The following is a 15,623-nucleotide window of genomic DNA, read 5'->3' on the forward strand; positions in this document are numbered from 1 at the left end:
CATATCAATATACCAAAAGAAATATATATTCTTCTATCTAGAAATATTATACTCTTCTGAATACAACAGAAGAAAAAGCATACAAAAAATAAATGGAATGAAACACTAAAACAGAGAAAGTGATATTTGCAAATTTTGAAAATTTGCAAACTTTTTGGAGGATATAAAGCAAATGGGTAAAATTTAACTCAATGAACTGATCAATTAATTTAAAAAGCAAACCAACGTACTCTGAATCTAGTAATACATTGTATATTAACTAAATTGAATTTAAATAAGAATTTTTTTTAGAAAAGGAAACGGAATAGGACAGTGTATGGCCTGGAACTCCAACGGAAAGATGCAGTGGTAGATGTGGGGGTTCTCGTGTGGCTCCCAGTTCAGACAGGACATGAGCTGGGGCCCCAGTCATACTGGCTCATTGGGAGACTATCTCCAGTTATCCTGTTCCTCTCTCCCGTGGAAGTGGCACCTCTATTATAGCATTTACTCCTTGCTGGAGCCCAGCTCATGGTTTTCTTAAAAGATTTTAAGATTTTCAGGGTGCCTGGGTGTCTCTGTGGGTTGAGTCTTTGCCTTCGGCCCAGGTCATGATCTCAGGGTCCTGGGATCTCTCGAGCCCCACGTTGGGCTCTCTGCTCGACAGGGAGCCTGCTTCCCCCTCTCTCTCTCTGCCTGCCTCTCTGCCTACTTGTGATCTCTCTCTCTGTGTCAAATAAATAAATAAAATCTTTAAAAAAATAAAAAATAAAATATTTTTTAATCCAAAATGCTGTTACATGGATGCACCTTAAAGACATATGCTAAGTGAAATAAACAGACAAATATTGTGTGTTTCCACTTATCTGCAGCACTTAAAGCACTCAAATTCAGAGACAGAAAGTAGAAGGGTAGTTCCCAAGGGCTGGGGTGAGGAGGCAATGGGGAATTATTATTTAATTGGCATAGAGTTTCTATTGGAAAAAGGAAGAAAATTCTGAAAATGAGTGGTGGTGATGGTTGGACACTGGTGTGAATGTACGTAATGCCACTAATCTGGACACGTAAAATAGCTTAAAATGACAAAATTTTGACTATGCATATTTTACCACAACAATTAAAGTTAAAATCCAACTATATGGTGTTTCCCAGAGATATATCTAAAAAAAAAAAAAAAAAAAAAAGGTAGAAAATAAAGAACAGGAAAAAAGAAAAGCTTAAGGAAATCTAGAACAGTATTGTAATTGACAAAACATATATTAAGAGAAACGTTATAAAGAAGCATCAAATAATAATTTAAAAAAATTATGGGGCACCTGGGTGGCTCAGTGGGTTAAAGCCTCTGCCTTCAGCTCAGGTCATGATCTCAGGGTCCTAGGATCGAGCCCCACATCGGGCTCTCTTCTCTGCGAGAAGCCTGCTTCCCCCCTCTCTCTCTGCCTGCCTCTCTGCCTACTTCTGATCTCTGTCTGTCAAATAAATAAATAAAATCTTAAAAAAAAATTTTTTTTAATTAGCCAGGAAGGGATAATGATCCTTAACTGGTTTATATGTAATAGTAGAACAATACACACAAAAACGTATAAAATAGGGGCACCTGCATGGCTCAGTCAGTTAGGCATCTGACTCTTGGTGTCAGCTCAGGTCATGAAATCAGGGTCCTGAGATTGAACCTCACATCAGGCTCTCCATTCGTCAGGCTCTGCAATGGATGCAGAGCCTACTTGTCCCTCTCTCTCTGCTCCTCCCCCGAGTCTCTCTCTCTTTCTCTCTTTCTCATAAATAAATAAAATCTTTTTTAAAATGTATAAGATATATAAAGCAAATACTATAAAGAGACTGAAATCACCACTTTCAGAAACTGACAGATCAAGAAGGTAAAAAATTTGTAATGACAGGTTTAAACATCATAAATAAAAGTCTGGGGGCACCTGGGTGGCTCAGTGGGTTAAGCCTCTGCCTTCGGCTTGGGTCATGGTCTCGGGGTCCTGGGATCGAGCCCCACATTGGGCTCTCTGCTGGCCGGGGAGCCTGCTTCTCTCGCCTCTCTGCCAGCCTCTCTGCCTACTTGTGATCTCTGTCTGTCAAATAAATAAATAAAATCTTTTAAATAAATAAATAAAAGTCTGAGAGAATGGAAAGATATAGAACCCAGTACCTGACCACTACAGAAAACACATTATTTTCTACCAACATGAAGTAGATAACAAAAACAAAACAAAACAAAAAACACCATACTACAAAGAAAGTCTGAAAAAAAATCATATCCTATAAAGCATATTCTGAACTACAATGCAATAAAATTGAATGCTCGCAACAAAAGAGAGTCCCCAGGTCTGTCCCATGAAGTCCTAGCAGGTTAGATAATTCAAAACAATCCTTCAAGGGCAACTAATAAAGCTGAATTAAACATGATTTTTAAAAATCTTCTTGAAAGCAGAGGCCAGCTAAAAAGAGAATAAAGAATTACTGAAACAAAAGCTAAGAGGTTAGAACCCAGAGATGCAACCCAGCATTCAATATGCCTTTTATCTGGACTGCATTTAACAATTTAGGAGATAAGAATACAAAAACTGAGGTATAATTACAAAACAAAGGAGATAAAAGTGAAATCGCAAGATCCATGCAAAGCAGAAAGTCCTACAAGCAATCCTCCCCTTTAAGCTGAGATAAAACCTCAAGACTTTGCCTGAGCCTGGGTGATTCCGGGAACCTCGTGCCTTGATCTTGCTATAAGGTAGTCCTCAACAAATAGGGCACCCAAACTACTGATAGAGCAAACAAAAATTCTCTCTGGAAGAAGATTCAACTATCCTAGGTCTCAAGATTTTCCTACAAGTAAGTTTTCAAATACAATGACCAGAAGACAGTCAAAGCGAACTAAGCATATAAGTGGGGAGCGGGGAGGGACCTTGTAAGAAAGAACCAGCAGAAAAGAGAAAGAGAGAGGCAACACAAAGCCTTCAACACAACAGTCTTAGATATTAGGGTTTTCAGACCCAGGCTTAAAAATTACTATTTTTACTATGACCAAAGAAATAATAGAAAAACTTGAAAACATCATTAGGGAGTTGCATCTTTTAAAAAGGGGCCACCATAGAAGTGAAAAGAAATCAAATGCCAGTTGCACAACTGAAAACCAATAAACAAAATTAAAAGTTCAATGGACAGATTTCACAGCAAATTAGACGTAATTGAAGAGATCAGTGACAAACCAAAAGACAAGTCCACAAGAAACTTCCCAGAACAAACCATATAATATACATAAATTTCATCTGTGTATAAATATAGAAGAAAAGGAACAAGACTCAGAGAACACAGGGAGAAAGTCTAATATGCATTTAATCAAAATTCCAGGTAAGAGTATAGAGAGAATAAACATAGGCAATATTTGAAGACATCATGACTGAGAATTTCCCAGACCTTAAGAAACTCAGCAACTCATAACTTCACAAAGCTTAACAAATCCCAAACAGAATACATATTTTTTAAAAATCCACATCTAGATACATCATAGTGAAACTACAAAAAGTCAAAGAGGAAAAAAATTCTTAAAAGGAGCAAGAGAAAAGAAGATACAATCTTCAAAGGATCAACAGCTAACCTGACTGCTAATATCTCAAGAGAAAATATGGATGCTAGGAAACAGCACAGTGTTATCAATGTGCTGAAAGGAATAACTAACAACCTACTATAATGATAGAAAGCCATTATACTGAGGCACCTGGGTGGCTCAGTAGGTTAAGCATCTGCCTTCAGCTTGGGTCATGATCCCGGCGTCTTAGGATCGAGCCCCACATCCCTGCTCAATGAGGAGTCTGCTTCTCCCTCTCCCTCTGACTCCTCTGACTCTCCCTCTTGCTCATGTTCTTGTTAACATGCTCTCTCTCAAATGAATAAATAAAAAATCTTTTTTTAAAAAGTTATTATATCTTCACATATTGCCTCTATTTATACCCAGAAAACAAAAAAAAGTCTTCAAGAATAAAGATGAACAGAAGAGAAAACTCTATTTACAGCAACAACAAAGATAATATACTTAGGAATAGGTTTAACAAGAAACATACAAAACCTATATAAGGAAATTTATACAACACTCCTGAAAGACATAAAAGTAGCCTTGAAAATACAGAAAGACATCCTTTCTAAGAATATCCTTCGTGCTTAGAAAAGATGGGAAAATATCATAAAGATGGTCACCTCCCTAAATTATTTTAAAATTTTAATGCAGTACCAGTTAAAAAATATTAAAACCCCAAAATCTATCAAGCTTTTTTATTTTATGGAACTGGGCAAGAGGACACTAAACTTAATATGAAAAAAACAAAAAATGTAAAAAAAATAAGGAATATACTAAAAAATAAACTCTATAGGTGAAGCATAGAAAATTTTCAGGGCCGTGAAAATACTCTGTATGATTCAATAATAATGTATACATGTCATTAAACATTTGTTGAAACCCACAGAATGTACAACCCCAAGAGTGGACCCTATTGTAAACTATGAATTGTGGTTGAGTATAATGTGTCAACAACATTATGTGTCACGTAATGTGAGTATAATATGAGTACAATGTGTCAACACATAATGTGTCCATGTAGGTTCATCAGTTGTAAAAAATGCACCATTCTTGTGGGAAATGTTGGTAATGGGGGTTGCTGGGCATGTGCAGACCAATAGAATATATGGGAAATCCGGGCACCTTCTCTCAATTTTGCTGTGAATCTAAAACTGCTCTAAAAAATAAAGTCTTTGAAAATAAATAGAAGAGGGACGAAAGGGGGAGGGGGGAGGGAAGAGACAAAAGCTACTAGAAAGATTAGTCCTACTGAATATTAAAACATACTATATAGATTCTATACTTAGAATAGAATGGTACATATGAATAGACAGACTAATGGTACAGCACAGAAATCTGAAAATAGACTCAAGTACACATAAAACTTTAGTATATAATGAAAGTGACATTTCAAATCACAGAGGGAGAGATGGAGTTTTTAATGAAATTGAAAATTGACTAATCACTTAGAAAAAATTCAGTTAGATCCATGTCCCACACAATACCCAAGAATAAACTCTAAAAGTATCAGACATCTAAGTATAAAAATAAAACCATATAAGTACTCGAAGAAAACGTAATGAATTTTGCTTGAACTTGAATTTAGGAAAGGCCCCTTCTAACTATATCCCTAAACCCCAATTCCATAAAAGAAAAAAGTGATAAATTTGACCATATATATTTAAACTCCTGCATGGTTTTACTATAAACAAAACCAACAGAACAAACAGGGGAAAATATTTGCAATATATCACAGATAAAGGAGCAGTATCCTAATATAAAAAGGACTCTTAAAAATTGAGGGAAATAACATCAATCCTTCCAAACTCTTCAAAATAGCTGAAAAAGAAAGAATACTTCTTTTTTTTTTTATTCGTTTATTTGTTTATTTACAGCATAACAGTGTTCATTGTTTTGGCATCACACCCAGTGCTCCATGCAGTACGTGCCCTCGCTATTACCCACCACCTGGTTCCTCAACCTCCCACCCCCCCCCCCGCCCCTTCAAAACCAAGAGAGAATACTTCTTAACTCCAGACAAAGACCTCTAAGAAAATTATAGACCATTATACCTTATGAATATTGATACAAAATCCTCAACAAAATATAGCAAATGAATTCAGCAGCATATTTAAAGGATTATACATTATGACCAAGTGGGATTTATTTCCAGTATCCAAAGATGATTCAATATATGAAAATCAATGTAACACATCACATTAATAGAATGAAAGGGGGGAGGGGACCATGATCATCTTAATTGACACAGAACCACATCTGACAAAATCCAACATTTTTCATGATAAAAATACTCAATAAGCTAGAAATAAAAGAAAACTTCAGCATAATAAAAGGCTTATATGAAAAACCCACAGTTAATACTGTATCCAACAGTGGACAACTAAAAACTTTTCCTCTAAGGTCAGGAACAAGGCAAGGATGACCATTTTTGTCACTTCTTTTCAATATGTATTGGAAGTTCAAGCCAAAGCAATTAGACAAGAAAATGAAATAAAAGGCATCCAAATAGAAAGGAAGAAGTAATATTATCTCTGTTCACAGAAGACATGATCTCACATATAAAAAAACCTAATATTCGACACATACACAAAAGAACCTGCTAGATCTAATAAATGAGTTCAGCAAAGTTGCAGGATACAAAGCCAACACATAAAAATCAGTTGCACTGGGGTGCCAGGGTGGCTCAGTATGTTAAGCATCTGCTTTCAGCTCAGGTCATGATCCTGGAGTTCTTCTTTTTTTTTTTTTTTTTAATATTTTATTTATTTATTTGACACAGAGAGAGAGATCACAAGTAGGCAGAGAGGCAAGCAGAGAGAGGAGGGAAGCAGGCTCCCCACTGAGCAGAGAGCCTGATGTGGGGCTTGATCCCAGGACCCTGAGATCGTGACCTGAGCAGAAGGCAGAGGCTTAACACACTGAGCCACCCAGGCACCCCATGATCCTGGAGTTCTGAGATCCAAGTCCTACATCGGGCTCCCTGCTAAGCAGGGAGTCTGCTTCTCCCTCTGCCCTTCACCCCTTTCGTGCACATACTCTCTCTCTCATGCTCGCTCTCTCTCAAATAAATAAATAAAACCTTTTTAAAAAAATCAGCTGCACTTCAGGGCACTTGGTGGCTCAGTTAGTTAAGCATCCAACTCCTGATCTCAGCTCAGGTCTTGATCTCAGGGTTACGAGTTCAAGCCCCATGTTGGGGCTTTTAAAAAAAAAAAATCAGTTGCGGGGCGCCTGGGTGGCTCAGTGGGTTAAAGCCTCTGCCTTCGGCTCAGGTCATGGTCCCAGGGTCCTGGGATCGAGTCCCACATCGGGCTCTCTGCTCCGCAGGGAGCCTGCTTCCTCCTCTCTCTCTGCCTGCCTCTCTAGTTGTGATTTCTCTCTGTCAAATAAATAAAATATTTTTTTAAAAAAATATTTTTTAAATAATAAAAAGAAAAAAAGAAAAAAAAATCAGCTGCATATCATATGCAAACTAACAATGAACAATCTAAAAAGGAAATGAAGAAACTAATTCCATTTATAATAACATAAAAAACAATAAATACTTAAGAACAAATTTAACCAAAGAGGAAAAAGATTTGTACAACGAAAACTATTAAACAATGCTGAAAGAAACTACAGAAGCCATAAATAAATGAAAGACATCCATGTTCATAATTGGAAGACTTACTATTGTTAAGATAACAATACTACCCAAAGTGATCTACAATGCAATGCAATTCCTATCAAAACTTCACTCGTCTTTTCTGCAGAATAGGTAAAGTCAATCCTCAAATTCATATAGAACTTCAAGGGACCCCAAATGGACTAAACAATCTTGAAAATGAAATTGTGGGGGTATTCACACTTCTCAACTTCAAAACTTAGCTACAAAGGAAAGATAATCAGAAAAGTGTGATGCTGGCATAAGGACAGACATGGGGGCGAACAGAATAGAGAGTCCAGAAATAAACCCTCACATATATGGTCAACTGCTTTTTGTAAGGTTGTGAAGAAAGCTTTGGGGAAAAGAACAGTCTTTTCAACAAATGGCACTGTTAAAACTAGACAGCCACATGCAAAAAAAGAAAGTTGAACCTTACTTTATACCATATACAAAAATTAACTCAGAATGGATCAGAGACCCAAACCAATAGCTACAGAATTCTCAGACAGAAACATAAAGTAGAAAGGGCCAAAGGGCAGAAACAACCCAGTTGTCCATCAGCAGGTGAATGGGTAGATAAAATGTGGCGTATACATCTGATGGAATGTTCTTCACCATAAAAAGGAATTAAGTCTGGCATATGGTACAACATGAATGAGCCCTGAAAACATACTGAGTAAAATAAGGTAAACATAAAGGGACAAATATCATATGATCCCATGTATATGAAATTTCTAGAGTAGGTAAATGATAGAGACAGAATGTAGATGAGAGGTTAACAGAGGCTATGGGAGAGGAGAATGTGTACAGAGATTCTGTTTAGGGTGATGAAAAAGTTTTGGAAGTGTGGTGATGTTTGCACAGCACTGTGAATGCAATTAATGCCAATGAATTGTACACTTATTTTTTTTTTAAAGATTCGCTCATGTATTTTAGAGAGAGAGCATGCTGAGAGTGGAGAGACAGAGGGAGAGGGAAAGACAGAACCACAAGCAGAATCCCCACCAAAAGCGGAGCCCATTTCAGGGCTTGATCTCATGACCCAGAGCGTACGACCTGAGCTGAAATCAAGAGCCAGCACCCAACTGACTGAGCCACCCGCGTGACCTTGAAGTGTACATTTAAATGGTTAAGCTAGCAAATTTTATCTTTTGTATATGTGTATTTATTTTAGCACAGTTTTTAAAAAGCAAGAAAAATCTGCAATAATAGGAACATGTCAAAGGGACACAGGAGTTAGCTTTTTTTTTTGGTGGGGAGGGGGACAATAGGGGTTCTCAGTGGACAAATTTGAGACAATTTGGTCATCAAAATAAATAACACTTATAAAAAGCATTATAACTTATAAAAAATTCTCTGAAATAGATGATAGATAGTGATAGATTGATCTACAACTAATAAGTATAGAAAGAATAATGAAATTAGAAAATCACCATGTGAGGTCCATAATTATTATTAATTGATTGAAGCAAGAATGATCAATGGGCTAAAACTAATAAGTAAAAGTTTAAGTAACAGGATATTTATATAGGTTCAATGTACACTCCAGGAGATATTAATTTAAAGGGGGGAAATTATAGTAGGGGAAAAAATACACATACACATACAAACGGAGAGAAGGATAAAACAAAGGTATTAATATTACATTTGGGGAATCTGGGTGAAGGGTATTGGGAATTCTTTGTACTATTCTTAAAATTTTTATGCAAGTCTGAAACTATACCAAGACAAAAAAACAAAATAAAGAATAAAGTTGAAATAAAGACATTTTAGGCAAACAGATATAAGGAGAATTCATGATTAGCAGACTGAAACCAAAGGCAATTTTTTTTAAGATTTTATTTATTTATTTGAGAGAGAGTGAGAGGGAGCATGAGAGGGAAGAAGGTCTGAGGGAGAAGCAAACTCCCTGTAGAGCCAGGAGCCAGATGCAGGATTCAATCCCGGGACTCCAGGATCACAACCCAAGCCAAAGGCAGTTGCCCAATGAACTGAGCCACCCAGATGCCCCCCAAAGGCAATTTTTAAATATAAATTTGAGGCAGAAAAGAAATGATCCCTCATGGAATGTCAGAGATGCAAGAAGGAGTGAAGAATAAATAAAGTGGTAAACATGTGGGTAAGGGTAAGTGAACACTGACTTCAAAAAATATTTATAAAAATGCCTTGTGGGATTTTAAAAATATATAATTGAAATAAACAACAATGCATATAAGACAGAATGGAAAATAAATTGAATCAGTAGGCTTGAAAATAGCTATATTGTTTAAGCCAACAGTAAAGGCTTTGATTTACATCACACTTAGATAAATTGTAGAATAATTTTGAATTTTTCAGGTACCCACTGTAGAAATGTTATATAATTTCCAATCTAGGGATAGGGGAGGGGATGAGGACCATTTTTAAAAACCAATCCAAGGGGTGCCTGGGTGGCTCAGTCAGTTAAGTGTCTGCCTTTGGCTCAGGTCATGATCCCAGGGTCCTGGGATCGAGTCCCACATAGGGCTCCCTGCTCAGGGGGAGCCTGCTTCTCCCTCTCTGCCTGTTGCTCCCTCTGCTCATTCTCTCTCTCTCTCTCTCTCTCTCTCTCTCAAATAAATAATAAAATTAAAAAAGAAAACAAAAGAATAAAAAATTCATATAATACATAAATAATAACCAAGAGAAAGCTGGAGTAATTACTTTATTATCAGACAAAACAGAACATAAAGCAAAAAATGTTACTAGAAGTAAAAGAGGGCATCTCCGAGGAAGATTTCATGTCCACCAGTAAGTGTGATGTTTGCTATTCCTTCATCTGGTAAAGATCATCATGACGAAGCTATAGGTCACCTCACACTCTGTGATAAAATGACAAGTTTTCTTTTTAGGATCAAGAATAAGGTACTTATATGAAAGGACAAATGGTACATGGGAAGACGCTCAGTGTTACTCATCATCAGGGGAAAATGCGAACCAAAACCACAGTGAGGTACCACCTCACACCTGGCAGAATGGCCAGCCTCAAGAAGACAAGAAATAACAAATGCCAGCAAGGATGTGGAGGAAAGGGACCCTCGTGTCCCTTGGTGGGAATGGAAACTGGTGCAGCCTCTATGGAAAACAGCACAAGGATCCTCAAAATTAAAAATAGGACTATTCTGTGATCCAGCAATTCCACTTCCAGGAATAATGCCCAAAGGAAGTGAAAACACTAACTTAGAAAGAGATCTGTACCCCCATGTTCACAGCAGCATTATTTACAATAGCCAAGACATGGGGGATGCCTGGGTGGCTCAGTCAGTTAAGCGCCTTCCTTCGGCTCAGGTCATGATGTCGGGGTCCTGGGATGGAGCCGAGCATCGGGCTCTCTGCTCAGTGGGGAGCTTCTCCCTCTGCCCCTCCCCCTTGCTTGTGCGTGCACGCTCGCTCGCTCTCGCTCTCTCTCTCTCTATATATATATATCTCTCTCAAATAAAATCTTAAAAAAAAAAAAGACACGGATCACAACCTAAGTGCCCATCGATGAATGAATGGATAAAGATGTGACATATATATGCAGTGGAAATATATCCATGCTCAGCCATTAAAAAGAAGGAGAGCTTGCCATTTTTAACAAATGGGTGGGAACTTGAGGGCATTACGCTAAGTCAGCCAGAGAAAGACAAATACCGTATGATCTCATTTATATGTGGAATCTTAAAAAAAAAAAAAAAAAAAAAGCTCGTAGAAACAGAAATCAGATTTGTGGTTACCAGAGGTGAGACCAGGGGAGGGGGAAAGCAAAGAACTGGAGGAAGATGGTCAAAAAGTACAAACTTTCAGTTTCGAGACAAATGAGTCCCATGGCCAGCACGTCACACTGGCTATAGCAAACACTGCTGTAGGACATATGCAGAAGTTGTTAAGAGAGTAAACCCTGAGTTCTCATCACAAGGAAAAAAAATCCTTTTTTCCCTTTTTTTGCTCTCTTTTTGTCGTATCCATATGTGATGATGTATTCTGCCTAAACTTACCGCGATCACCCTTTCAAAGCATAAGGACTTTTACGTAAGTCAAACCTTTGCGCTGTATACCTTAAGCTTACACAGTGATCTCGGACAATGACATCTCTCAATAAAACTAGAAGAAAAAAAAAAAGAATAAATCACTGGTGTCCCCCTTTACCAAATCTCCTCATTGCTGCACTCTAGTCAGCAGAGAAAAGCATGAAAAAGTTATTTTTTTTTAAATATTTTATTTATTTGACAGAGAGAAATCACAACTAGGCAGAGAGGCAGGCAGAGAGAGAGGAGGAAGCAGGCTCCCCGCGGAGCAGAGAGCCCGATGCGGGGCTCGATCCCAGGACCCTGAGATCATGACCTGAGCTGAAGGCAGAGGCTTTAATCCACTGAGCCACCCAGGCACCCCGAAAAAGTTATTTTTTAAAAAAAGACAAATATTAGAAAGGAAGAACCAAAACTGGCCTTAACTACATTATCTATATTTAGAAAACCCAGAAGCATTGACATCAAGGATGGTGGCTTATTGCCCTGGGACAGGTCACACCATCATGTGACACAGCCTATGGTTGTTAGCCCAAACTCGACACCTGTTCACTGAGCAAGTTACTCAGCGCTACGCGTGGGTTTTTCTTAAAACACTAATGTTCCAGGGAAGCATTTCTCAATCACTGGGACAGTGGTTAAAAATGCACTTTAATGGGTCCCATCCCAGGGTTATGGAATTAAAGTGTCAAGTTTAGAGCTGGGAAGCTTCTCTTTACGTTTCCTATGTGGGTCATTTGTCTACGGAACTACCACGATGGCTACTGGAGGTGTACTACAGTTCCATCCTTAATACCTTCTCAGGAAAACTACTAAATCATATTGGTCAATTACAAACCCAGCAGGTACTGCCTTCAGCTCCCGATCGATTTTATTTATAAACAGACCATTTTAACCCACTTGGTTTTTTTTAATGTTTTTAAATTTTATTTATTTATTTATTTGAGAGACAGAGAGAGCATGAGGGAGGGAAGGATAGAGGGAGAAGCAGGCTTCCTGCTGAGCAGGGAGCCTGATGCGGAACTCGATCCCAAGACCCTGGGATCATGACTTGAGCCAAAGGCAGACGCGTAACTAACTGAGCCAACCAGGCACCACCAAGAGTTTCCTTTTCTCCACGCCTTTGCCAGTGCTGGTTATCTTTGTTCCTTGGTTTGCTGTTGTCTGTCCACAGAGCACCCTTCTCTGAAGGTGTCTACCTCCTTCTACTACTTGAAGTCAAAATATCACTTTCTAAGAGACACTGTCCTGACCGTCCTGAGGTCGCCGCCCCGCCCTCGTTCCTCTCTGCTATATCCTATCATATCGTCTTTATAGAACTTCACGGTCAGGAATGATCTGGGTCATTAACGTGTTTCAGTATCTATTGTCTGCATCTTCTGCTAGACCAGGTGCCTGGACACCTTTTCTGGTAAGGGCCAGATAAGTAATTATTTTTGGATTTGTTAACCCACTTGTTTTGGAACCCTTTCTCTCATTCAATTTCTTTCCCTGGCCCCTCAATGCCAACAGAGTAGAAAGTTTACAAAGCATATGTTCAAAGTAATGCTAGCTTTCACACAAAAACATAACAAATAAATAAATAAATAAATAAGAGTATGCAGTGTGGTTTGTTGTGCTTTCCAATAATGTGACATAACAGGAAAAAATCCCAATTAGCAGAATATTTTTAGCAGAAAGGCAATTTTGTCTTATCCGTATCTTCCTCTGTAAGTGAAATGTTTTGGCTCATTCAAACAGAGTATCAAAGCTGCATTTCGAAAACCATGAGACAGTTAAAACTACTTGCTGCTAATCCTAATGTCTAGCCTAGACTAGGGATCAATTCCCAGTTTAAACGCGCCGGCAAATAATTAATAAAGAGGTTTAGAAAGCACAGACTGTGTGATGGAATATCACGGCACCATGACACTGACCTAGAGGGCAGCATTATTGTAACTATTTTTAAGAATTACAACGTAGAGCTCATTATGTGTCAGTCACATTACGATTTACAAAATAGCTAACAATGGATTTGGCATTAACTTTGTAATACATTTAACCATCATCCCTACAGACAAGGATCTAATTTTACTGCATATGAAAGGAACATATACATTGCCATTCTCCTGAAGACCTAATAAATTATGAGACTTAAATTTAAATTATTTTTAGAAGATCATCTCCCATTGCTCCCCAAACTTGTACCAGCTCAAGTGAATAGCTAATTATTCCCCATAGAGACAAACAGACACACACAGAGAGGATCTCCCTCTCTCTCCCCAAACTTCTCCTCTCTTTTCTGCTGGCTTGGGCTCTCTCTCTCCCTTCCCCCTGTGCTTTTAAATATTTTTTATTTTATTATTTATTTGGCAGACAGAGATCACAAGTAGGCAGAGAGGCAGGCAGCAGGGGAGGGGGGAAGCAGGCTCCCTGCTTAGCAGAGAACCTGATGCAGGGCTCAATCCCAGGACCTGAGCCAAAGGCAGAGGCTTTAATCCACTGAGCCACCCAGGCGCCCCTCCTCTGTGCTTTCAGAACCAGAATAACTGTAATGACATTGTTGAAATACCACCAATCCTTCAAGGTTCATCTCCAATGCTACCTCGACCATAGTCGCACCAAACTGGATTCTTTCACCAATGAATAAAGTCTCGGATGTTCTCTTCGTTCTGTCTTGAATCTCGAGCTCCTGAGGGCAGAGGCTGTGTTTGGCCTCACTTGGGATCCTGCCTCAACTTCCTACTCAACTTCCCAGGGCCTGGCCAAAAAAAAAAAAAAAGGAGGTTCTCAATAAATTACTACGGGTGACCCTTTATGACAACGTGCCAATGCTTCAAATTAGTTCAGTTTTACCACCCAAATAGAACTCACATTCGTCACTACAGCTTCTTGGTTAAATGAATAAAGAGCCAAGTAAGAGAACACATTCGGTCTATTTCTTTTTTCTTTTCTTTTTTTTTTTTTTTTTACCTAAACGTAAGTACAATAATAACTTAAACTGGGGGCACCTGGGTGGCTCAGGGGGTTAAGCCTCTGCCTTCAGCTCAGGTCATGATCTCAGGGTCCTAGGATGGAGCCTTGCCTAGACTCTCTGCTCAGCAGGGAGCCTGCTTCCCTCTCTCTCTTTGCCTGCCTCTCTGCCTACTTGTGATCTCTGTCAAATAAATAAATAAAATCTTTAAAAATAATAATAATAATAATAACTTAAACGGTTAGAGAAATAAATCCACAGCCCAAAGCTGTGCTGTTCTTATTATATGTGCTACAAACCCAAGTCCTTGCCTTCCAGGACCTGCCGAGCTTCCAACTGGGCCCTCATTTGTGTCCAGAGAAGGCCACACAGACATCTCGTGTGGAAAGCACCAGGCCTCCTCCACCACGGGGAAACTATCTGAGCCACCCAGCAGTGGCTGGGTATTTAAATGACAAAGAAACAAAGAACATTTAAAAATCAAGACCTCCCGCCTTGGACAACAAGTGACCAAACTTTGGAAGAGAGACTATCAAACAAAACGAAGCTATTTTTTAAAAGCAGCCGGAAATAAGGAATAATGACATAGGCAAAAAATAAAACACTCACAGCAAAATAAATTTATACATAAGACAACTATTTTTCAAAATTCTTGCTCGGCTTTGGATGTTCTGTTTGCCTCCCAGCTACAAACACATTCTTCACACATGCTGGGAAAGCAACAGAAAACTAGTCAGCATTCAGAGGCTTAATCCACAGTCCCAGCACTGTGCCCGTGGGCTTAATAGTCAGACAGCCATTTGTCCTCAGGAGAGGTTAGGGGTTGCGATGCAAATATGCAAACAACAGAGTTCTTTCCCTAAAATAGCTGTGAAAAACCAAGATCCCTATTGCTATTTTTTTTTTCTAAAAGGAAAAAGAAGGGGAAACGCTTGCAATCTTTGGGATTTGTTTCAACACTCTAGTATAATACAGTTTTGAGGGAGAAAACAATGGAAAGGAATAAACACACTTGTCCCTGGGTAAAATCTATACTCTGGAGAAAAGGTTGACATATGTGTGACAGTTGATTTACCAGACTCACTAAAGATTTATTGATTTATCAATCAGTGCCTTGGGCATTTGATTCTCCCCAAGGGAAAATTAACAATTCCAACTAAACTAATATATTCTATTACGAACTAAAATGAATGCAGGGATCAATCCTGTCACTTTGTACAACATCCAATTATGAAAAAAAAAAAAAGCATGTCTATCCTGTTGGGGATACCTAAAATTAAAAGTTATTTAATGAAAGAAATAATGTATTAAATAATCATTATTGAAACCATTAGACATTTTCTTTTAACGGCTTTCATGTGCTTTAAAGGAGATAAGGGAATCTCAGAAATGTAATTGTATAACTGGGTTAAAAACATGATTTTTTAAAGTTGGACACCC

This window comes from Meles meles, chromosome 19, assembly GCF_922984935.1.
Source record: "Meles meles chromosome 19, mMelMel3.1 paternal haplotype, whole genome shotgun sequence".
NCBI classification, from domain to species: Eukaryota; Metazoa; Chordata; class Mammalia; order Carnivora; family Mustelidae; genus Meles; species Meles meles.